The following is a 25,894-nucleotide window of genomic DNA, read 5'->3' as shown; positions in this document are numbered from 1 at the left end:
TAACTTTTTACCCAGTCACTGTACCGGATTTCCCCTTTTTCCTCTCAGAAAATTAGTTATTATGTCATTTCCAATCCACATTTATACAGTTCGATCAGATAAGAGCTGTGATGGTACCACGTCCATATTGGGACATACACACTCACTTTGGCTTATTGCATGATAGATCAGCTTCTGACATACACAGAGATCTCAAGGCAGAGTTCCGCGCTCTCCATGTTCAGGGCTTTTGAAAATGGTAGGTCTACAGTTACTCCTTGGAGCTCTTTCCTAGGAGATACGAAAAGGATGAAAAAGATGTGTTGGAAAAGGTGCTCCCTGTCAAGGCCAAGTCCTGCGCCTGTTTCAGTGAGGACACCCCCTGCAGATCAAATGCTACTCTCCCCTTCCTTAGGGTGTGGACCCCACGCCCCTCCAGGGTTCCTTTACAATAGCACAAAGGGAGTAACTTGCTGAAGGCTTTCTGGAAGCTCCTGGGAATCTCTACCAGGATCTCACCTCTCCCTAAGCCTGAAAGCATTCCTTGTCCTCATCCCCATCCCCTGTCACGTCCCTGAAAACTATTAGGTAGAACCTCTTAACAGTCTCTTCTAACAGATGTTCTTGGAGCATTTCACCATCCAATCCCACGTGATAATGCACACACACAAACACATAAATATTGCCTTGTTTTCTGTAGAGTTCTGCCTTCCCCGCTTCTTCGCCTCCATTTCAACCCTGGTAGAACTAAGCGACATAGAAAGATTTGCCAGCACTATCTACTTTGCTCCTGGAACCTAGAACCAAGGCGACGCCTCTAGTAAACAGAAGGCCTCCTTAACCCTAAAGACCACCCTGAATCCACCCCACACATTCTCTGCGGTTGCCAGAACCCAGTGTGAATCTTAGTCCTGTCCCTAGTACACACTGAGCTTCTGCTTCTTTGGCCTAGGAAGTGCAGAAAAGACTCCCGGTTCCCTGTGCTCACACAGTAAAGAGCGCGCATAAAATGCCCAGCGGGAATTGTAGCTTCCTCTACTAATCTTTCAGGTTTTTTGGCTACTATTTAAGAGCCCATGTTCATTATTTGCATTATTCCAGGATAAGGATAAAAGGAAGTAAGGGTAAAGGGAAACATCAAATCTTCTTCTTCTTTTTTTTTTTTTTTTAACTCAGTATTGATTTTATCTTAACTTTGCACGGGGTCTCCCAGGTTTTGTTGTGGGTACATACACCTTGCTTGTCCTGTCATATCACTTTGGTGCTTACCAGGAAACTCAAGATACACCCATCATGGCAGAGACTTAGCTCTCTTAGCATTACCGGTGGGCAAGCAGCGCGAATTTTCTAAATTCTTCCCTTTCATTTAAGCTTCATCTTTTCGATGAAATTATAATTTCACAAGAACATCTCCATAAATAAAATCCAAATCCTTCAATTTGGGGCTCAGAAATATGTCTAAAGCCCCAGGGCGTCTGCCCAGTGGATGTGGAAGACAGAAGCAAAGGGCTCATCCCTGAGCACTGGTGAATCAGAGTGACGGGAATGTCTGTCCTCACCCCCAGAATAGGCTGTCTTGGTCTCTGGGCCTGACACCACGATCATTGGTTCGTGCCTGCCTTGGCGTATTCATCTAGGATTCATCCTCCCTTCTCCAAGAAAAGGATTTGCAGCAACTGTTTCATTTGCTGGTCAGTGAAGTGGAGATTTATGTGCTACCTTCCGATTACTCATTCACCCCACAGACAAAGATCTTGAGATGTCGTTTTGGAGATAATGAGTGCAGGGGCCTGATATATAATCAAGTTAGGGCTGCACCGGAGTGAAGCTTGTAAAACTGTGGGTAGACCTGGTTATCAGCAGATGAATGGATTAGGCAAAGGATGGCTTTTGCCTGCCTCTTCTGGGGCTTTCCCTCCTTTTTTATGACTCTTCTCTCCACGCTGCAGCCCTCTGTCCCAAGTGACAGTGCTCTCCTTGTTCCTATCACTGCCCATTAGAACAACAGGCACGTGGGCACACACACACATACACACTGGTGACCAGCTCCTGAAGCTGCCTGTTCTAGGATGTGCCCTGGCTTTTAATTATTTTTTTAATCACTGTTCAACCTTAGGGTGATAATCTATCTTTACCTTGCTTTCCCTGACCAGCAAGCCCAGGAGAAAGAGACACGGCATTATTGAGCACTGCCCAAGGGTCAGGACCACAAAGTACCCTCTCCCCTCTTCCCGTTTCTTTCTTTATTCCTCACCAGTAGAATATTATTATTCTCTTTTATCAGTGATGAAGCTGAGCCTCTTAGAGGTTAAGTGACTTGCCCAAGCTCACAGTGCTAGGAAATGACAGCTCTTGGACTCCATCTCAAGTCTGTATAATCCCAGCCCTAAATTCCCTTGGCTATGCAACCAAAATAAAAGACTTGCTAAATTCTCTAGAGTCTTGCTAATTAAATAGACTTAATGGGTTCCTCTCAGAATAATTTAATATTAAAAGAGTATTTCTGGACTTAAAGTGTCTTAAGGATTTTTCAGTGGTGCAATGTTAGGCATATTTCAGGGTTGAGGTCCCCTGCTCACTTCACCTATGGTGGCCTAGTCCATAAGGGTCACTATAAAAGTTTTGAGATAGACTTCTAAGAAACACAGTGGACTGATTCACCTGTGCAAGTTTGCCCGGCTTATAGGTATTGCTGGGAAGACATCATTTGTTTCCATCCACACGGATTTTACGTTTCTCAATTTTTGTATATCCCCAAACTTTCGTAAAGACTCTCTTATTCATGTCTAAAAGCAGGCCTATCCCTAAGACTTGCTGTGTGGGTATCAGGAGGAATATCTGTGTCTGAAAAATGGATGCTTTTAAAGAGTGTAATGGAAGAAATGGAAAATTTAGAAGCGTAGTCTACATCCACGGGGGCGATATCAGTCCTTCTTCAGAGGTGGGAAGTTGTCCAAGTGTGTCAGCTTTCCATTGATTGGTATCAGCCATGCCTGAGATGCATCAGCTTTGAGTACTGGTAAAAGAAAAGAGGTTTGGGCAAAGCAGAGTGTGACCATCTCGTGGCCTTGCCAGGTCACCATCTTGTGGGGCTCAGATCCCACCATGGGTCGAAGTGCTTCTGGGATGAATGGGCCTTCCTCACATACTTGCCTGGTGAACAGAGACAGATAATCCTGTGCTGGTAACTCCAGAGACTGCTCAGAAACACAACACGGACCCAGATGATGATTTTAACAGAGGGTATAAGATGCCACTTTACAGACAGCATTAAAACATGTGCTCTTAGAAGACCACCATTGAAAAAGTTCAGAATTACCAGGGTAATTTTTCCTAATTAAAAAATTAATCACAAGAAAAAAAAGAAAGGAAGAAAACCCACTTTAACTGGGCGGCCCCTGTGGCTCAAGGAATAGGACGCCGGCCCATATACCGGAGGTGGTGGGTTCAAACCCAGCCCTGGCCAAAAAGTAAAAAAATTAAAAAAATTAATCACCTACTTATTTTTAAGGATGAGATTGAAGCACTTGCCCCCACCAAATGTACAAATTGAGCAGTTAAACCTTACAAAAAGAGACCTAAATGGAAAGAGGGAAAAAAGTGAACAGCCCTAGCCTATAATAGCCACACGTTAATTGTTTCACAGGGAAATTGCCGAGAGAGAAATGGACTGTACTTGATCATGTGTGTTGTATGGCCAAACCTCTGAAACAGGCGCTGGTGCCTGTAAAGATTTATTTCCAGCTGCTGACTTTGCTGTGAATGACAGAGTTTATTTTATTTTATTTTTAAAAAAAGCCTCAGCCTAAGGAAATACTCTGGTCCCACTAGATGCTGAGCTATTGAAAGAGCCATTCGGGGGGTGAGGGGGTGGCCGGTTGGAGGCAGGAGAAGTATATTTTCTAAGATTTTCCGATACTAAAACCTATTTACGACTGTTGAGAAAAATCTCTCTGACGGAGGATTTAGCTCTCACTAATCCTTAAGTGACTTGTTTTGACAGAGCCTTTATAGGAGATTTTCTCAGTAACTTTGGTTTGCTCTAAAGGAGCAATTACCGATGTGTCCTCCAGCGCCTTCTTTTCCTATTTTTTTTTCTTTTTTTAATGTATGCCAATTAATGAACTTCATGTATGTTCCAAAATAGCAAGTGAATCCAATCAGAACTGTTTACTGTAAAAATTCAGGAACCTTTGGATTTTCTTGGATTTTCCTTCCCTTTCTTGCCTCCGGGTATCAAGGACCTGGATTTCATTTCGTGTGTCATGTGGGCCTCTCAGCAGATTCTTCGACTTGAGCTTGTAGAAATGGAGCCGTACTTTCTATTTACACTGCACTTTCTCTCCATAAAGACATTTTCTACTGCTTGAGGAACGAGCATGGGGACCCGGGCTTTTAAGCCTTCTGGTGTTTGCTTTGGCTCACATAGGCCTTATCTCTGTAGAGGTGGCGATAGCAGCTGGAGTACACGGCTCGCCTCCCCAAGAAAGGGGCTGCTGGCTGCTGTAATGACAATGGGGCCCTCCCGTCTGTGTGGTTTTATTTCCTGCCCTGCCTGCTGTGCCTACGAAGGGATTTTTAAATTCCACTTCTTATCTTTTGCATTTTAATTAAGCCCCACACTAGCAGGGGCCTGAAGGTGTCTCTCCAACCCAGACTTTCTCAAAGTGTGATCCCCAGACCAACAGCATCCGCACCACCTGCGAACTTTCTAGAAATGCAAATTCTCAGGCCTCAATGCAAAGTCTAGGAAGGGCCCAGCAGTCTGTGTCTTAGCAGGCTGGCCAGGTGATTCTGATCCGTGCTAACGTGGGAGAAGCACTGTTTTCTGGTCCCTCGGCTGTCCTCCACGAAGACTGTGAAGGACCTCCAAAATAACCACCACCTACTCCCTCAAAAATCCCCGGATTTGCGACTCCACGCCCAATTTGGGTTTGTGACTTCGAAAGCCTCATCTGCACAGTTAGATTTCTGCTCCTAATTTATGGCCGTGTTCACTATTTCCCCCCCACACTTACTGTCAGTAAACCATGCCAGTTACAGGATCGTCGTTAGGGTGTGGCGGGAGAGATTTATGACTTTTCAGAAAGTGTACAGAACTCTAGACAAGCATTAACATATTGCGTTTTAAATTATTCTTGAGACTTTTTTGAAAGCCGCCTGCTTTAATCCTCTTGTCAGGGAGCTGCCCTGTTAAAAAATGATCGCTGAAGCTGTTTTGCCAGCTTCACATAAAAAGTCAGCAGTGAGGACTTCACGGGGAGGACTGTGGCTTCAAGCCTGCGTTGCCGGCGCAGAGCATCTGTGGGGAAAGCAGACAGCCCTGGCGTGGGTTCTGAGGACAGACTGTCCTGGGAGGACTTCGGGGGTGCCATGGGTTATCCCGCAGGCACTTCAGTGATTCAAATGGCAGCCTAACAGTGGTGGCAGCAGCCACTGTGACTGGGGAGAAGGTGAAGGGACCCAGCCTTGGGACCCGAGAGAGCTGGGTTCCATTTAACTCTCATGTCACAAATCGCATGACCTTGGGTAGGTCTGTGAGATTCCTGACTTTTAGTTGCCTCGTTGATAAAAGAAAGGAGGTTCTACCAGGTGACCTCTAAAGATCCTTTCAGCTTTAAAATTTATGATTCTGGGATTCCTTTCCCCGTCTGACTTCCTGCACCATCTTTCCCCTTGTACCCAGGAGCAGCCAAATTTATTGATCCCCCCGAGAAGCTCTGTCACCCACTCCTTCCTTCCTTAGTGTCCCCTACTCCCCACCCCTCCTCCAGAAGCTCCTTTCTTAAAGGACTTGGAGCAAAAAATGACAAACAGATAAAAAGGAAGCTCTCTTTTTAGCTACTTGGAAATTCAACTGCAAAGTGGCTATTTTGATTTCTTGTGGAAGTATAAGGTGGGGACCCGAAGGTGGTAAGAGCCTGGGGCCAGTGGGGAAGATTGTATGTGTGTTGGGGGGGGGGGTTGATTTGTACAGAAACCCTTCCAAGAAACCTGAAATGTTTAATACCCTCTTTCCTCAGAAAATCAGGGCTCCAAGCCTAATCCCATTCCCTCTTGCCTTGTCCTCGGAAGAAACGGAGCTGCTGAAAACATGTGGAGGTGAGACAAAGGACGTGGCCGCTAATTGCTGTAGAGCAGGGGGTTGAGGGAATGTCCTATCACCAGCTCGCCCTTGCCTCCAGTTCTGGGAATTCGCACGTCTTTGGTTAGAGCCATGTCCTTGGGTAACCTGGTGAAGCAGGTCATTTGATGTGGAGGCACAAAACAGGAGACACCCTGGTGATTCTCTTCAGCCTGGTTTGCTGAACTGAAGTTTAAAGGTTAGATGACCCTTTTGCAAGCTCAGGCTATGTTGGGAGAATTCTTCTTTAATCCCAAATTCTCCCAGGAGCAAGGGGCAACAGCGGGAGAGGGTAGGCAGGCAAATATTTTATGTTTCTCACCATTTAGTGGCTCAGGTAAGGGCACGACAGAATCCTTTACAGTTCCAGCTAAATTTATACGACGGTAACGCGACAACTTCTTGTCAGGCTGGGAGTGTGCCAGCCTTCCTTCCTTCTTCCCTTGTAACCTCCTGAAACTGGAACCCTCTGGAAAATTCCTTTCACAGTAAGACCAGGAAAGAGTTTATCTAACGAAACCATTCTAAGTATATTTCTTTCTCAGGAAAGCGTCAGCTTCCAGGGTGAGGGGAGTGGAAAGTGAAGCTGGCAAAGGGTAGCTTCAGCTTCCTCTGCTTTTCCTCCCTGACCCAGAGCCATGTGTATCCGTCTTGATGACGTATTTGTGATGTCAGGAGAGTCAGCTCAGCAGTCTTTGTTTTAATTTGAGTAACAGGCCCTGGTGGTCCCCACAGCACTAACAGGAGAAAAATATAAAGATGGATTGTCAGAGGATTGGGCAGGAGAAAACATCATAAGATGTAGGTTCTCAGGTAGGTGGGTGTCCTGGCGAAATTGCGAAAACCTAACGTTTGTCCTCACTGGCTCCATCACCGTACGATTACCCTCCTATCCTGAAAAAAGCTAATAATACATAAAGAGTTTCAATATTCCAGATACAGAACCTTGGGAGTCTTATTTAAAAGGAGCTCTCAGTTAGGAATCACAAGGCCTGAAATTCCTGTCCTGATTCTGTCGTGAACCAGTCTTTTAACATGGGCAGCATTGCTCTCATCTCCCATCAGGGCCCTCATCTCTCTACTGAGATGTTGGCCTGGATGAGAAATGGCCAAATTATGACCCACACCGTTAACTGGCAGGCATCTTGAACTGACTGCAACCTTCTTTCCAAGGGATTCTGGGTGTGGTCTCAGACTCATTGTCAACACAGAGCCCCAGATGGCCATGACCCTTTCCCTGAAACTCCTTTGCCCTCTTCACTTAGGAGGAAGCTTGAGAATTGGCAAGTTAGCATCGAGCACACTGACCCAGCCTGAGGGTTTGAGAAGCAAGGAAGGTGTCCAGGAGGTGGGCTGTAAAACTCAATCTTAGAACATGAGGGGCATTTTTAGGAGAGGGGACAGAGGAATTTCTAGGCACGGAGAACAGGAAGAACAAAAACAAGGAGCTAGTTAGCAGCGTGGAGAGTGGGCTGCACTTTGATTAGACGGCTTAAAGGGATCGCATGGAGGGCAGCGGGACGGGAGGCTGGAAGGACAGGCAGAGGCCAGATCACGGATGGTCCTGGAGGCCCGGCTTGGGAGGTGTGGTCCCCTGGAGTCCTTCACGCCCCGGCCTTGTCTCCTGCCTGCTGGCCGATGGTTTCTGAGTCTCTCCCTCTTGTTACCCATTTCACTCTGGCTCTGACCCCTCTGGGCTAACATTGTTGCACTCTGTGTGCCCGGCCAGGTGCTGCTGTCCCTTAGCCTGCTGTTCTGCCTGGATCCTTGTCTCTTTCTCCACGCTCAGGGCAGCTCCCCAGCCAGTTTCTCTGCTTCCTATGTCCCTCTAGTCCTCCTAGAGGATGGTCCTGGCCCACCATCCTCTCCTATGGCACGCATTACACACATGCTCACGGACACACACGTGCACACCCATGTGTACCTTCGCACACACCCCCTCAGATCTGAAGCTTACATCAAGGATGACTGGGAAATATTACATAATCACACTTTCCTTCAGATAAAGTTTGGTCCAGTTAGAAAAAGAAAAATGGGCTCATTTGCACGATCATATTGGCTCACACATGGTAGAGGGTCTTTTTGAGGCTCTAATGGGCAGGCAGCTGATTCTGCCAGCAGAATTCTGGTTCCTTGATCTTCTTGAGACATCTTCCCCCTGTTTTGAACATTAGCTGTGGTGTGGGTCCTTCCCACGGAGAACTGTGGGTCCTATTCAGCTGCCTCCTTGTGATTTGGACATGAACAGGGAGCTTTCTCTGTCTACTTAATTCCCTTTGAAATTGTTCTCGTCCCACTATTGGGCACTTCAGAGAAAGCACTGCATTAATATCTTCTGCTCTGGTTTCAACTTGGTATGGTTTTGTGATCTTAAAATAGATGGAATTACCACGGCAAGCATTGTTCTGCCTTGAACTTAAAGTCTCAAGAGCAAGTACTTCTAAAAAAGTTAATCCTTTCTTATTTGCAAGGATTCTGGACTGTAGTTTACAAAGAAATATGCTAAATTATTTATAATCCAGGATTACTGCAATGCCAAAGATTTTCTTGCATAACATCCCAGCATCACTAAAATGGCACAAAAAGAACAGCCCTCGGCCACACCTTATCACCACCACGCTCTGCATTTTCTGTGAAGGGACCCCGGGCATGGCAAGGGAGGCTGATGCTCTGACCACAGAACCACATTCTCCTCTGTAGCAGCCACCATCCAGGGGTCATGTGCTCACCACTAGGGCATCTGGGGCAAAAGGAAACTGAGATGAAGTGGACACGCTGTCTCCCAAGCCTGCAATTTCTTTCTTATTTAAGATTTTGCAGCCAGCCTTCTTCTGAGAGGAGTCGGCATGGTCCGTAGTTAACTATTGGCATTAAATGGGACATTTTAGAAATATGCAGCATTTCAGACTCGGTCTACTGTTAGCACTAAGAAAACTCACTGAGCTCTCAATTTTCCCAAATGTAAAATGAAGGGCTCAGAATAACTGATCATGACGGTGCCTTCAGCTCCAACATCAGATGACTTTAAACAGGTGCTGACATAATGCAGGGATGCAGATGTATATGGCATAGACAACTGGAAAATAAGACAATGACCTCTAAAGTACTTATTGTAGAAAGACGGAGCTGGAGAATCCTAATAGGGCCGGGAGCAAGGAACCTTCTAGAGTATATGCATCTGTGTATAATACATTTTCCTCTATTTTCAAAATTGAGAAATTACTTGGCGCTGTTTTATAATCTCTTACTCTTCCTAAGTCATTTGCAGGTTTCAGAAGTAATCTTCTTATGTTTTTCAAGGTATTTTTATGTCATCCAAAAGGATTGTTCTGATTTACACCTCCAGCCGTGGTGTTCATCGGTTTCTACGTTTGTGATCATACATAGAAACTTAACTCTGGTATAAATTTAACTCTGATAATGAGCAAAGGTGAAGGAGGAAAGGGAAAACTGTGTTTTTCTCGTTTGGGTCTGTTGCCCTTCAACATTGTAACTGGGAGGGTTTTGTATCTACCCGCAGGGCAGTCTGATCTAAACTCCAGGGGGGGTGACTTCTCCCAAGCATGGTGTCCCAGCTCCCACTTCCTTCGACATGAAGCTTTTCTCCAACTCTTCAACCTTTGCCTTCATGCCTTCCCGCCTCCCCCCCACCCAAATCTAAGGGTGTCCCAGGACTCACTCACAAGTCTGCAAGGCAGTGAAGCCTGATTCATCAGGGTCCTGAGGGGAAAACAGAGTGTCAGAAGCCTAACGTGTTGTCCGGACTGGCCGGCGTATTGCAGAAGCCTGAATTCCTTCCCTCCCTCTCTCCCATCCCTGTCTTTCTCTCTAAGCATCAGTTTCCTCCTCTGCAAAAGGAAGATTCCTGAAATGATTAATGATTGGAAAAACATGTAGTGAATCCCGTTCTCTGTGCCAGGAGCAGGACCACGTTCCTGCCGTCCAGTCCACCAGAATCCAGTCGGACACAGGCGAGGTTGGAGCAGGGTTCAACACAGGGGCTGTGGGACACAGGAGGCCAACCTAACCTTGAGTGTGTGGGTCTGGGCGTGGCAGGGAAGGGTCAGGAGAGGAATGTCCTGGATGGCCCTCTTTTCCTAAGGCATCCCTTACAGGAGGAGCATCTCCCAGGCCCCAGGGACTTTCTGTACATTAAAGACCCATTTTCTTTCTGCAGTGAAGCCTTATCGTGCCCTGCCCCCGCCAACTTCTCTCTCCCAGCCCCTCAGGGCAGGAGGCCCTGCCACCCCAGGAAGTGCCCCTAGAGAAGCAGAGAGGACAGACAGCTTTTCTCTCTGTTGCTCCCTCTGAGACGTGTCTGCCTGAAATCTAAGAGGGAAAGGGAATCTTGACAAGAGCCAGAAGGGCAGAGCTGAAACAGGCATGGAGTGAGGGACATCATGGGCCACACTGCGCCCAGAGATGCCGGGATGGGGGCCGCTCAGCTGCTGGTGCCCTGTGGTTTGGATTCAGTTTTAGTTAGATAAGGAAAAATGACCATTGGGTGCTTTTACTCTGAGCAGATTGCCAATGTGAGTGTGTGTGTACTTGTGTGTGTATGCACACACGTGTGTGTGTGTGTGTACACATATGTGGTCTTTCTCTCCCTGCCTGTCCTCATTCCCACTCCGTGTAACTCTTCCGTGACACTGTGACACTCCCCCCACGTGAGAACGGACGTGCTAGGAAACCCCTCTCCGGGGACCTGCTGCTGTTTCTCTGCCTCAGTGCGATGCTCCCTGGAGGTGAGCACAGGCGTGGGGCCGCCAGCAGGGCCCTGAAATACTCACCTGGAGCTGGTGGAGCAAGAGGCGGCAGCAGCAACAACAGGAAGCCCTTTGCTCAGACGAGAGCTGTGAGTCAAGCCCATGAGACAGAGCCTGGGGCGGGTGTGTGAGGTCAGGCCTGGGTACCGGGTGAGGGCTGGGGAGCCTGGCAGGGCTACAGAGAGGTATTCCTGGACCCTTTCCCATAAGCCAGGCTGGGCTATCTAGGGCTACCTTTCATTGGCTAAGTAGAGCTAAGTTTTAGTTTTTCTTCATGTTCTCATGGGCCTTCTACTTTTTTGAGGCCCGTGATTGGGCCGTGTGGAGTGTTAGACTGTGTGTGAAGTAAGAAGTGAGAGAATGTGGTTGTTCTGGAGTGGAACAAAATACCATCGCTGGAAACTTGACATCATCTCCTGCTTGTTAACCGCAGCCAGGGGCTGGCAAGGTCATGGTGGGGTGTTTGCAGGAACACAGCCCCACAGCCTGGATTAGTCCTTTGCAACAACTAACCTTTCATGCTAATGCTGTCCTGCGTCAAAAAGAGGGGGCTATTGTTAAAAAACCTCTTCCCTACCCTCTGCCCATCCAAACGCCAAATAACCACAAACGTATGACCTTGACCGTTAATGAAAAGATGCTTTTTCCTTCTCCTATTCTACTCCTCTTCTTTCCTGTTTCCTTCTCTTTCTTCCTGTCTGTAAAACACTTTCCTTTGAGGAACTTGGGTTGAATCCTGGTCAGGGTTTTTGATAATTATGAGACTTCTCAAATCCCTGTAAAAACCCAGTTTGGCTCCTTTTTATCATGAACCGGTCGTGTACCCCAGTGACAGCATGACAGTCAGAGGGGGGACAAGAGTGGGTCTTCACGGCTGGCCAAATAGCTGGATCCCTTCAGGCCATGGAAGGTCGCAAATTTCATATGCTTTGCATCTCTGCCAAAAAACCATAGACGTCAGAAAGGCACTTGAAACTTTTTTTTCCCTAATTCCAGCTCTCTCTCACTCTCTCTGTCTCTCAGCTCTGGCAAATGGAGGTATCTTGCTGACAAAGAAGCCAGCTTCCTTCTGACCTGTCTTGGTTTTTGTTTATGATAACCTCAAGAAGAGCAAATTACTTCCAGAAGCAATAAAAACTATCAAGGAAGACGATCTTGTGGCCCAAGAGCCTGAGAGAGATAGTCACAGATGATGTTGTTCTAGCAGGCTGTTAGGTTTAAATGTGGTAACTATGAGTCTTGTCTGGTCTTTGCAAATGGTAGGGATTTAGAAGGTTTTAGTTGTCTTCCAAGTCTATGCCACAGACACTTAGCAGGTGTGCCAAGCCATTTCACAGACAGACCCAGTTGTCTAGGAAGAAGTTGTAACTATAAAATACACTCATTGCAAAACTTGGATAAGGACACAGTCATTTTAGTAATCTTTTAAATTGTTCTTTAAGAGTTTTAATCCTTTCATCATCCTTACAATTGTTTATGCAAGACAAGTTGCTTTTTTCATTACTGAGACCCACCTCAGATGGAGATCAAAGCTGCTGATTTGATTTTGACTTAGCAAAGAAGTTGAAATATTTTGCAGGAGGAATTGAAATCCATGGTTGTCACTGGGTGGCCCTTGGCAGGCCGACCCTGTAAAGAGTTTAACTTAGCAAGTGTACGGAAAGGTTCCATAGAAACCACCCAGGCATGGAATTTGGGCCTTTCATGTGGGATATTTCTGCACTTGGTTGTAGGCAAAAAAACATTGCAGTATCTAGCCTTAGAAACCTAGCTCCAGCCTCAGCCCTCCTAAACTATGGGACAGAGAGGTGCAACAATATATATTCATAGAAAAGGGCCCCCACCTCTCACCTTTTCCCAGTTACTTACTGAAATTCTGAATTAGAAGTTTCTCATTCTGTTTCACATCATGTCAACTCTCAGCGCCCCTCTGTGTCTTTTTTTTTAAATGTCTGTATTATGGTTACTTAAATGTTCTGCCTTCTATTACACCATGTTGTCTGATCTGACTGGGGAAATGTGATCTCCATAGAGTGGGACATTACAAAAGCTTTGAAATACGCAAATCAAGAAACATAAAATCCCCCTAAATGGAAACAAATGAAGCCCTCCCAGCAACACCAATAAGCTGAGCAAGTTGAAACTTGCACGGGTGAATCAGAAAGGACACTGTTGACTACTACTTGGAAGTGAAATAATGGACCGTCACCCGGTCTGTCTCAGAACTTTCAGAGTCTCACAAGTTCTTGTCTCTCTTTCATATATCAGATGGGTTTGTTGTTTTTTAAAGATGGCCTCTATTTGCTGGAGCTCTAGCGGTCAGTCAGGTTGAAATACAGTGATCCTCTGGGAAAGTCAGAGTGACCAGGGAATGAAGCGGCAGCAGAACTAGCTGAGATTTGGAAACTGGAAGGCAGAGTAGGTGTGATGGCGAGGGGAGCACGGCTGTGCATGGCTCTGCGTGTGAGAGACATGACATTGTCTCAAATGACATTCCCAGCCACTCCATCAAGTAGAAGTTACTATCCTTGCTTTGTAGGTAAGAAAGTTGAGGCTCAGTGGGGTTAATAATTTTCCTGAGTTATAAGATGACTGGGCATATGTATTGCATTTCATTGCATTCCATGAAGAGTACAGTGTTTTCTCTCTTATGTCATTCCTATATATATATATATATGGATGTATATTTGTGCATTTCTGGGGCAAACCCAATATGGAAAATGACAGACCCCTATCACCCTCTTGCCTGGACAGGACTATGGATTGTTGTATAACATGCTACTCCAAAACATCGTGGCAAAAATCCCAACCATTTTATTATATCTCACAACTGTTTGATGGGTCAGGAATGCAGGCAAGGCTAGGCTAGCCGATTCTTCTGTTGAACATGACATGAATTAGAGTCACTGTCTGGTATTCAGCTGCACCCAGCCTGGTCTGAAGGGGCCAAGATGGCGTTACTCATGTGTCTGGTAACTTAGCAGGGACAGCTAAAAGTCTGGGGCTCAACTGCCCCCACCGTGGGTCTAGCACAGAGTACTTGGACTTCTTCCATAGAAGTTCAAGGCTCTGAGAAAGTGTGGCAGAAACTACCAGTCTTCTAAAAGGCTGAGCACCAAACTTGCATAGCATGGCTTCTGCGGGACTGCATTTGTCAAAGCATTAGAGGACAGCGCAGGTTTTGAGGACAGAGAAATTGACCCCACTTCTCACTGGAGTGTCAAAAATGTACAACCATCTTTGATCTGTATGCATTTTTCCATAGAATCAAATACAAAGTCTGCACTGTGAAATAAGAGTTGCTGTGGGCCAAACTATGAAGAAAACAGCATTTGGTCTCGTGGCCTGTTACTGCTGTTAGTGCCTCCCACATTCCTCTCACCTTCAGACTCCGGGTCATGCCTGCTATAACCCTAAAGCCTGTGCTCAAGACACTGGTGACTCCCTTGCCCTTTGGGGGCTATTTTTGTCTTAAGCTATGTCTCTAATTGGAGGATGAAAGGATTTCTCTTTTGCTATGCTAAAGAAATGGGTTACTCCTCAAAGTTTTGGGGAGATAAAGAAAGCAAGAGAGAAGGAGTTGGAGCCAAGGGGCTTTGCTCCAGACAAAATAAACTCCAGACAACTCCAGTGACTACGAATGCTACCCCATGGCGCTGACTGCTGGGCCTGTCCTGTTTTATAGACTGTCCACCTTCTCCCTGTCCCTCTCCCTCTCTCCCTCTTTCTTTTCTTCACTCTGATTCTTTTATTCTCTCTCCGTACACACATGTGGATTTATATTTTTAGATTTGTTTATTTCTTCAGTCACCTCACCCAGGTGACCACAAGTAGTCAAATATATAAAATCACCCAGCTTTTATTTCTACCTGGATGACATAAGGATCTAGCCATTCCAGGAAAAGGGCTGATGGCTTCTTCTTTTTTTTTTTTTCCTCAGTGTTACAGTCCCAAAGAGGCATTTGTGAAAAGGGGGGAAAAAAGTTCTACAAAGGATGTGAAAATCCTGTTCGTGGGTCTGGGTTAGCGTGGGTCTTTTTAGGTTGTTCCAGAAGCTAGCCTCTCATGTCTGTGGCATTTTCTTCTCTCCTCTCACTCTCTCTCTCTGTCTCTCTCTCTCTCAGATACCTTTTTTTTGTTCTATTTTAAGCACCACAGCATAGCTCTTTTATTCCGTTTGTCAGCCACACACGCAATCCAGTTGAAAAGCACTCCTAGCCTTCACCACCATCACAATGCCCCTGAGACCGTGGGGTCCACCCGAGCCTTTGACCACACGAATCTGTTGATTTGTGGCTTCTCCATTATTTTAGCTCTTGGTGTTGCCTATGGGAGAAAAGTTCAAATGAGGGAAGGACACTGAAAGAGGAAACCAGTTATGACAAAAGACCGTGGCCTGTCCCAAGGGCTCTATCTAACCTCCACATTTTGAATCCATGATCGCCCTATCATTGTGTCCCTCAGCTGCATCATAGAATGGGCTTCCCAAGTACTGAATGTCCCTTCATCTGATATTTTGTACTTAATTCTTTTTTCCCTCTTCTTTGCTTAAATTCTATGTTCTTGTTACTTTTCCCAACAACAAACTCATCTATTTTTCTTTTTGTGAAAGTAATGCATGCTCATTAGAAGATCTCTGAAACATAAACATAGAAAAATAAAAAGATACTGGTTATCTGTAATAATATCACTTCTTGATAATCATATCCATTCAACAATAATTATTACAAACCTACTTTACAAACTGCCTTGGATAACAGGCATGCAGAAGGGATTGTAAATGCAAAATTCCTGGCCTCGAGGACTTTGGTTTAAAGGGGAGACCAACATTGAAATAATGAAAAAATGATTTTTAACAGCTGCATACTATTCTATCATTTGTATATATTTGAATTTTTTAAATATACTTAATGTAAGTTTATTAAGCCAGATGGCAATTTATTAAACCAATCACATTGTTAAGTATTTAGATTATTTCCAGTGTTTTTATGGTTATAAATAATACTTCACTTAGCATTTTTGTTGTTGTTGCAGTTTGGCCAGGGCCGGGTTTGAACCCGCCACCCTTGGTATATGGGGCCGGCACCCTACTCACTGAGCCACAGGCACCTCCCTACTTAGCATTTTTTATATCAATCTTTGACGTATTTTTTTTTTCCTTTGGGATAAATTTCTTACAGGGTGATTACTAGGTCAACAACAACATTGCTTAAGGTTCTGAATACATGTTGCCACGTTCTAGAAAAGATGATATTTGTACCCTTATCTGTCCCTACTCTGCTACACTAATGCTGGGCTCACCTTGTTCTTACTGGTCATCGATATCAGTCAAGCTAAATTCTACTGCATTTTATATATTGCTTTCAAAATGAAAACGTTCTTTACTTGCGTGCTATAAAAGCAAAACAAAAATAACAAGCCCAATAAACCCAGGCTGGACATACAAGAACAAGGGAGAAAAAACAGTACAATCCCATGATCAGCGATAATCACAGATTACATTTATGTGTGTTATCTTTCCAGACTCTTTTTTCTTCTTTTTTTTTGTTGGTAGTTAAGGTTCATCTGAAGAATAAGGAATTTTAGAATACACATACGGTAGGCTGGGCACAGTGGCTCATGCCGGTAATCCTAGCACTTTGGAAGGCTGAGGTGAGAGTTCAGTTCAAGGAATTCAAGTCCAGCCTGGGCAACATAGTGAGGCCCTAGCACCACAAAAAAATTTAAAGGGAAAAGTAATCAGGCATGGTGGTGTACACTATAGTCCCAGCTACTCGGGAGGCTGAGGCAGGACACTCACATGAGCCCTGGAGTTGGAGGGCTGCATGATGGTGCCACTGCCCTTCAACATAGGCAACAAGCAAGACACTGTCTCAGAACAAAACAAAAAAGAATAAACATGCTATAGAAAAAAAAAAAGATCCATATAGACCCAGCTAACCTGGGTGCCATGCTTAGCTCTCTGCCATTACCTAGCTGCCATCATGTTCCCTCCCTAGGCTTTGGCCTACTCGAATTTTATCACCATGCTTCATTTAGGCCAGCGTTTCAGCCTCAGCGCTACAGACAATTTGGCCCAGATAATTCTTTGTTGTACGGGATTGTCTTAAGCATTGTGTGATGTTTAGCAGCAGCGTCCGTGACCTCTACCCATTAGAGGTCAGCGGTATGCCCCCCTCCCTGTCATAATAATCAAAAATACATTCAAACATTGCCAAATCTACCCTGAGGGGCAAAATTGCCCGTGATCAAGAAGTGCTGTTTTAGTCTGAAAAATACTATAATTCCATGTCTAGTGAATTTTAATGGTTGCTACAAAACAAAACTTTGGGTGGTTGCCAGCATGCTTTGTAGGGGAGACGTAAGAGATGGTAGATTCGGCAACAGCAGGGCTAATCAAGGAGGAAGCAGCACTGGGGGTCAGTGGCCAGACAGCTGGGGGACAGCTCTGGAACACGTGCACAGGAAGACGATGGCGCAAACCACCGCTACTGGTCAGGTGTCCATTCTTGGTCAGTGGGTAGGAAAACACATTTCTTTTGGTGCCGTTATATTGTAAGCCAACAAGGCGATGAATTATTGAATGGGTTCTTTTTATATAAACATATTTATCACCTTTCTTTTTTATCAGACCTGTAGTGAACAATGGGAAGCAGAAAAAAATGAAATATTTTGCAAAGAGCCTCCCTCAAATGTTCACTCTCTTGGGTGAATGGCCACCTGGTTTGAGGGGTTATTTCCCCCTTGAGTGGTCTCTCTGCTTCAAGGACACGTTTTAATGCCACCATTGTTCAAAAAAAGAGTCAGTCACCCTGTTTTCTAACATGTTCTGTATTACTCTCTTTTTTTGATAGGCAGGACAGTGGTGGTGGTAAAAGAAAGCCTAGAAGTTTATTAAAAAGGAGATGACAGTAGCAGACTGACCACTTTGGGTTTTGAAATGTGCTCTGGGCCTCAGCTGTAATGGTCAGCCTAGGAGTTTAAGCCGTATCCTGATTTGCTAAGTAATAGTGTTGAGCCTTCCTGAAGGTTAAAATCATGTTTCACCCAATGGGTGGAGTTGGCGACTTCAGGAGAGTGGAGTATGTTGGAAAAACCCCTGGGAGCAACCCTGGGAAACACTGGGAGCCAGCAGGTCTGGTCAGATGAGTCTTCCTGGGCGCCCCCTGGGTTGACGAGGGGCCTCCCTCCGGCTGCTTCTAGGTTGAGACAGCTGTGGGGGCTGTGCAGCTGGGAGGCCAGGGGAAGGCAAGGGTCCCAGAGAGGCAAGTGTAGCCCCAAACCAGAAGCCAGGCTGACAATAATGAAGATACAACCAGGGTGTCTGAAGGTCATGATGAAGTTAACAGTCAGAAAGAGATGTGGGAGGGGCATAGCTCTTTCCTAATTAATGTTTGTTTTTATAGATCAGCATTTTCCAAAAGGTTGAGAAGCCCTCAGGGAGTCTACAGAAGAGGACTTAGGGTTAAAAAGGGGATAGGAGATACAGGCTGAGGAGTTGCATGAACAGGCAGAGTTTGTGTGAGTGGCAGAATTTGATTTTGAAGATCAGCTCTTGCCTCACTTTAAAGAAAGAAATACCCTAAGAACAAGAAAAGAAAGTTCAATCTATTGGTAAGTTTTTGAATTTCTGGTTTTCTCAAAGCAGACATATTAAATTTAATGTTTTTGGCCAGGTGCAATGGCTCATGCCTGTAATCTTAGCACTCTGGGAGGTTCAAGTGGATGGATCACCTGAGCTCAGGAGTTCAAGACCAGCCTGAGCAAGAGTAAGACCCTGTCTCTCCTAAAAAAGAAAAACCTAGAAAAACCAGCTGGGCATAGTCTGGGTGACTATAGTCCCAGCTACTCAGGAGGCTGAGGCAAGAGAATGGCTTGAGCCCAAGAGTTTGAGGTTGCCCTGAGCTATAACTCCACAGCACTCTACCCAGAGTGACAGAGTGAGACTCTGTCTCAAAAAATAATAATAATAATAACATGAAATAAAATAAATAATAAATTTAATCTTTTTGTCCCACAATTTCAGTATCTATAAAAATCAGGCCAGTGTTGATTATGTGAGAGTCATACCTGATCTCCTTCTACAGGGGCTGTGAGCTGCCTGCAATGAATTCAGAAACTAACAGTGGTAAAAATAGATAGAATCCAATGAAGTTGTTAAAATTCAATGATTTCTGACCTACAAAAAAATGGCAGTAGGTTTAACCTACTGGAAATTATTGTTTAGAAATTAGGACTAATGGTAAGGCAGGGCGAAGATTCTGATGCCAAACCAGTGCCGGGGAGAAATGTGAGTGGGGAGGAGAAGCACACAGACGTACAGACAGGCAGGGTTGCTCACAGTTGAACCTTGAATGTTCTTGGAAACCAAGAGCCAAGTTAAAAGGCGAAGAGATGGGTTGTAAGAAAGAATTTCAGCCTCTGAGGGGAGCATTGCTGCTCCTTACCCTTTAATCTAAAAGAAATTCTGTGTGCAGGCCCTCTTAGGGGACCCGTGGGTAAAAACGTAGATTATGTCTTCAAAGTGTGTTTACAGGAAATGTAGTCACAGATTTTATAAATCTCCTTAGAGCAATCCAGATGACAGACCCGCAGTCATGGTGACAGCTTGTATATTTGTTTTTGAAAGAAATAGTATTCTAAAATGGCACATAGAGGTGGGAAGGTTTATGTTTGTGTCTTATTTTACAAGTGGTAAAAAAGACATGAATTTGCTCCAGCTAAGTAACATTGAAAAGCATTTCCTTTTAGTATAGAGGAAGTTCCAGAGCCCTGACCCTAAACCTCAGGGCTATCAGTCTGTTAGGGACAGATTTTATTGATGCCCCCTTATGTCTAATCTCCACTGATGCCACTTCATGCCCTCTTAAAGTGAGTCCTCTGTGTTTCTTTCCGTCATAATAATTAATGATACAATGTGATAATTAATCATACAAACTAACTGTTCTTTTTAGGAAAAATGCTTTGAGTCATATAAACAGTGCAGTTACGTGATGATCAGGTTGCGTCTGATTAGATGTTTTGTTTGCCATTTCATTGATTATTGCTTTTTTACTTCTCCAAATAACACTCATTGCTAATATCTCTGAGCATTCACAGGATGCATCTTGTCACATACTCCACTCAACAGCCCCATGACTTGGAGGTAATTATTCCCATGTTATTTATGAACAAACCTAAGGTTTGGGAAGGTTAAAAGACAAAAACAAAACAGAAACTTCCCAAGGCCACCTGACTAGCCGCTTGCAAACCAAGATTCAAATTCAGCATGGCGGGCCACACGACCCTTGTTTTTTACCACTGTGTACTCCTGCCTCTGTGCAAAGACACAGATGCTTGTTCTTTGCTGCTGCTTAGTGGAGATGAAGTGTATGATACTAACATACAGAAACAGTTGATTTTGACACACAGGAACTTGAGCAGTAGAGAGACTGGGTAGAGGTGAAGACCAAGGCCAACTGGATCTCCAAAAGCATGACTCCAAGGCACGGGGTGGGGTGGGGGGCTTAGGTCCTGTACCCAAACCTGCAAAAGCTGACAGCTGAGTGGCTGAGATCGGGCTTGAAAGGTAAGAAGATCTATCATGGGTGGATCAGGAATCTAAGGAACTCAAATTAAGAAAATGAAAACTAAAGACTATAGGATAAGACACAGTTCTGGATACTGAAATGGAGATCTATATAATAGGAATTTTTTTTTTTTTTAACTTACCAGTTGCAGTAACTTGGGAAAAGGCTCTTTTACATCGGGCACAAGTTCCCTTATCTGAGGCCAGGCTCAGTGGCTCATGCCTATAATCTTAGCACTATGGGAGGCCAAGGCGGGTGAACTTCTTGAGCTCAGGAGTTCAAGACCAGCATGAGTAAGAGTGAGACCTTGTCTCTACTAAAAATAGAAAAACACACCTATAGTCCCAGCTATTCGGGAAGCTGAGGCAAGAGGATTGCTCAAGCCTAAGAGTTTGAGGTTGCTGTGAGCCATGACACCACGGCACTCTACCAAGGGTGACAGAGTGAGACTCTAAAAAGGTTACTTTGGCCCATGGCTCAGTGGGTAGGGCACCAGCCACATATACCGAGACTGGCAGGTTTGAACCCGGTCTGGGCCAGCTAAAGCAACAATGACAATTGCAACCAAACAAACAAACAAACAAAAAAATAGCCAGGTGTTGTGGCAGGCACCTGTAGTCCCAGCTACCTGGGAGACTGAGGCAAGAGAATCACTTAAGCCCAAGAGTTGGAGGTTGCTGTGAGCTGTGATGCCACAGCACTCTACCCAGGGCAACAGCTTGAGACTCTGTCTCAAAAAAAAAAAAAAAAGTTATTTATCTGTAAAAACAAGCATAATAGGTCACTAGAGTCACACTCCTTCTGATAGCTGCTGTTTCTATGGGGCCCGGTTTTCAGGGGCATAAACGATATTAGGAAGTAGGGATTTAGCCAAGGAGGCTACCAGATGAGGAGGGCTTTCTTCCAAAGAGAGGCTGTCAAGGACCAGGACAGAGCTCAGAGAATGGCTGGGACTCACATGCTGCAGGCTGACAGGCTGACCCTCGAAGATCGAGGCAGTTTCAATACATTTGTTTTAGGTTTCTGGGCTCAGATCTTCCTTCCATCCAAGTCACACCTGCCACCAGTGGGGTAAGGCTGAGTCCACAGCGCTCACTGCCTCCCAGGAGGGTGAGTACTGGTGAGGAGAAAGTCACTCTGTCCTCTTTTAACATTTTAGGCTCCATGCTTGATTCCCCACCAGCCCAAGCTCCTTTCAGTGGAATCTATTGTTGAAGCGTGTATAATAATATGGTGACTGTTTGAAGTAGGGTGTTTTCCACATTTAGTTTGACTTGAATAGAAATGAATCCCAATTAGGTTTTATTATAGACACCATTGGTGTACAATTTAGGCGATTTTACCATTATCTGCCAAGAGAAGATATCATGAGTATATTCAGACACAGGGATGTAACATAACAGGGAATTCTCCCTTTTATTGCTTTGACTGCTGGAGTTTTTTTGTTTGTTTGTTTGTTTTGTTCTGTTTTTTTCTTTTTACTTATGTTTCTGAAGTAGGAAGCATCAGGAATTCAGTGAACATGATCATGAGTTAATGAATTTTTAGAGTTGGAATGGATTCGGAATTTTGGTATTTTCCTTAGAGATTCTTGTTTATTTCTTAAATTGAGAAAAGACAGTGGCATTCTGGTAATAGTGAAAAAATGTTTAGTAAATTCCACTCTAGGACAAGATGTGGGTAAGGCACCTTGGAGAGACACCAAGACACCAAAGAGATGGAAGACGGAGGCTGCTCTATAACAGAGTCGTCATAGGCTAGAGTTCTAAAAAAGAAATCCAATCGCCAGTTACTCTGTAGACTTTTCAGCTCATCCCTGGCATGAGGTAACTTGAGCAGCATCCGCCATGTTGATAATGATGATAATGATAACAGTGGGTGCTACCATCTACCTGGAGTTTTAAGAAAATAATAGCAGTTTTTACTTACTCATTAAATCAGATATCTTAGAATTACATCACAACAGCCCCAGACCCTATCTCCAGAAAAGTTACCATCTCACGGGGAGAAGAATGTATGTGAAAAGTCATAACAACACTCTCATTCATTTGACATCGTTTTAGTGTTTTTAGAAAACGGCAGGTGCTATGCCAGGTTGCAGGCAGACAGATAAGAAGGATACGAGGTATGAACCGAAGCAAGGGAAATAAACACAAGATTTCAATTTGTAATAATTCAGCATCAGGCCCTAACAGGTTCCAGAATCTGGGTTTGGATTGTGTACTTGCTCAGTCTAGTGTGTGCTCCTGGTTTACTTGCCTTGGTAAACAATTTCTCAGCCTTGGATTGAGGTGCCCTTTCTTCTAGAAAGTCTTCACCAATATCCACAGAGTTGCATTAGCACGTTGCATGTCGAATTATAACCAGGTGTCTGTTTCACTCATCCTTGGGGAAAGGAGCATGTTTTGGTTTGGTTTGACTTTTTTGCTATTTGCTTGGGTTTTTTTTTATTGTTTGAGATTCATTGAGGGTACAAAGAATTAGGTTACACTGATTGCATTTGTCAGTAAAGTCCCTCATATAATTGTGTCCCACCCCCAAGAGATGTGGCTACGATGTAAACCCCCCAACCTCCCTTTCTTCTCCCCTCTCCCTGTTCCCTCATTCCCTCCACCTTGAATTGAGTTTTTCTCTTATGAGGGTATGTATTAATTCCTCCACTGGCTTCATATTAGAATGGAGTACATTGGATTCTTGCTTCTCCATTCTTATGATACTTTACTAAGTAGAATATGTTCCCACTCTATCCGGGTTAATACAAAAGATGTAAAGTCTCCATCTTTTTTAATGGCTTCATAGAAGGAAAGGAGCATGTTTTCATGACGTCACACACCTGATAGTTTCAGGCACAGCAGGAAACCTTCAGTAACTCAAAGGAGTAGTGCACCAGCTCCATATGCCAGAGGTGGCAGGTTCAAACCCAGCCCTGGCCAAAAACCGCAAAAAAAAAAAAAAAAAATGGTACCTTACAAATCTTGCAAATGATTTCAGAAAAGGGAATCAACAAAAATCCCAACAAGTGTTATCTGTTGTGTTATAAGTGGACTGAAGTTTCATGACTCTGTCACAGTGTCTCCATCTGATAATAAAAGTTTAAATAAATAGGCTCAGCAGATGATGTGTATGGGCACCAGTGCAGTGATGTCCAGGTTTTCCAAAGAGAACATTGTCTTTGGCGTAGGAATAAAGACCTTAAGATCCACTTTAAGCCCAATATGGCCCAGATGTTTCAAATCAGCAAAACCATTTGTCAAAAGAATTCTAGTCACTTTAGGAGTGTGGTGGTCTTCCAGCCCTCTCATTTCCTGTCAGAGCCCACAAACGATAGATCCCACACAGCCAACTTCAGTAAAAACACATTTTTTTGGTGGTGGCAGGGGGAGACCAACTTCAGGAAATTAATTCTCTGTATTCTAGCTGTCACACTCATAATTAATTAAAGTTCCTTGAAAGAACATGTCGGCAGTTGTGGCTTGATTTGCTTGAAATAGCAGAAATCTGTGGGCCTTCCGAAGGGTGTGGTCATATAAAACCCTTGGCTCTCCAACTCTGGTTTTTGTCTTTCCTTGAGGATAACTTACATTAAACAGACTGATTGAAAACCTGTGGCCTTCAAAAAGATTTTTGGAGAATCTGATCCTTAAGTGAAACAAGCAAAAGGTTGAAAATAATTACCACGATAAATAATATTTCAAAGCCTTCCTTGGGTGGTCTGCTGGAGCCATCAGGTGGAAAAAGCCAAAACATTGAACCTCGGCCAAGCACTCTGGTTCACAGGGAATCTAGTGAAGGTCTGGCTTCATTCATGTATAGGTCTCCAACAGAATTTCTTCTCTAAATCACATGGTACTGTCATGTGCAATTTCCATTGGCAGTGTCACCATTGGGCATATTGGCGTTGGGACAAAAGCAAACACATTTGTAACAGTAAGAGTTGCGGTAGGTTTGTGTCCCCGACATGCCTTTCCATATATTACAGGACAGCATTAAAATTCCCTGGATCACTAAACTGTGAATCCTGTTCCCATTTATAGACATGTCCAGTTTTTAATACAGATCGTGAGATTTACTGTAGTCCCGGGAGGACAGCAAGTGCATTAGACAGGACCTGAGTTGGGAGGCATAGGGCTGGGCCCCCATCCTGGCTTGCCCGCTCTAGCTAAGGGACCCTTTGCAAGTCATGTCACCTCTCTGAGCCTCAGTGTTTTATGTTATTCCTGCTGTTGTTGTTGCTTATATTATTATCCTGACAAATAACTAGAATTTGTTGAGTTTCCTGTGAGCCACATGCCCAATAAGTGTTTACCTGTATTAGTTTAAGAGCATCTTCAAGTGTAGGTGGTTATTTGCCTCTTATCCATGAGAAAAATGAGGCCTAGAAAGATGAAATAACCTGCTCAAATCACCTATGGTAAGTGGAAAAAAAAAAGGACTTGAACCCTGACAGGCTGATCCCAAAGGCCACACTCTTAACCGCGAAGCTATTTCATGAGGGAAAGATAAGGTTAAAAGGAGTGGCTGTCCTTTTGCAACTACATATTTCTGTAATTCTATAAATCATTCCATAAATTCCATAATACCCCTATTTAATTCCAGTGATTTATGAGAAATTTCATAAGCTGGAACAGGAGTTAGTAAATGATGGCCTGCGGGCTACACAGGCCCCATGCTTGTTTATATTAATAAAGTTTAATTGGAACACAGTCACATTTATTCCTTTATGTATTGTCCATGGCTGATTCGGTACAATGACTGGTTGAGTCTTGCAAAACATAGTCTCCCCGCAAAGCTAAAAGGTATTTGCTCTCTTGACACTTTACAGAAGTTTGCTGATCCCTAAGCAAGAACGTAAGTCTATACAATTGGGGACTTTGTTTACAGCAGTAAACAATGCTTGGTACATAGCAGGTACTTAATATATAGTTTTCAAAAAAAAAAAATCTTGTCTGTAACATTAACTGTGCCTTTGAGGACACAGCTTCAGTTAGCAAATAAGCAGAACTTTAGTGTAACATACCCTCCCAAAGAACAAAACCTATATAATTTCATGGTACAACCTATAAATATTATGAGGAGTGAATTTGTAAAATCAATTTTTATCAGTTTTATTGAGTGTTTGTTAAAGAGGAGAGATCCTAGATGTAAGATAAACAGGCCTTTGAGGTTTTCCTTTACCCCTCTTCAGGACTGCATGCCTTGACTTGGTAACATTAATATTGACATTGAAAACTAGGTTATTTGTTTTAGATGGGTTCCCTGTAAAGCTAATTGGCAAATATACCTACAAGGGCAGACGGCTTTGCGTTGTGGATTTGGCCCTTCTCTTTTGTGCATTAGTATGTGAAAAATAGATCCCCTGCTATTTTACACCCGTTACCTACAAAATTTGCTTTTTGCTCCAGGATGTATTATTTGGGGTCGTTTGAAACAGCAGTTGGATATCTTTGGCTGTATCC

The sequence above is a fragment of the Nycticebus coucang genome, chromosome 6, assembly GCF_027406575.1.
Source record: "Nycticebus coucang isolate mNycCou1 chromosome 6, mNycCou1.pri, whole genome shotgun sequence".
Classification (NCBI taxonomy): domain Eukaryota; kingdom Metazoa; phylum Chordata; class Mammalia; order Primates; family Lorisidae; genus Nycticebus; species Nycticebus coucang.
This window is presented reverse-complemented; position numbering follows the sequence as displayed.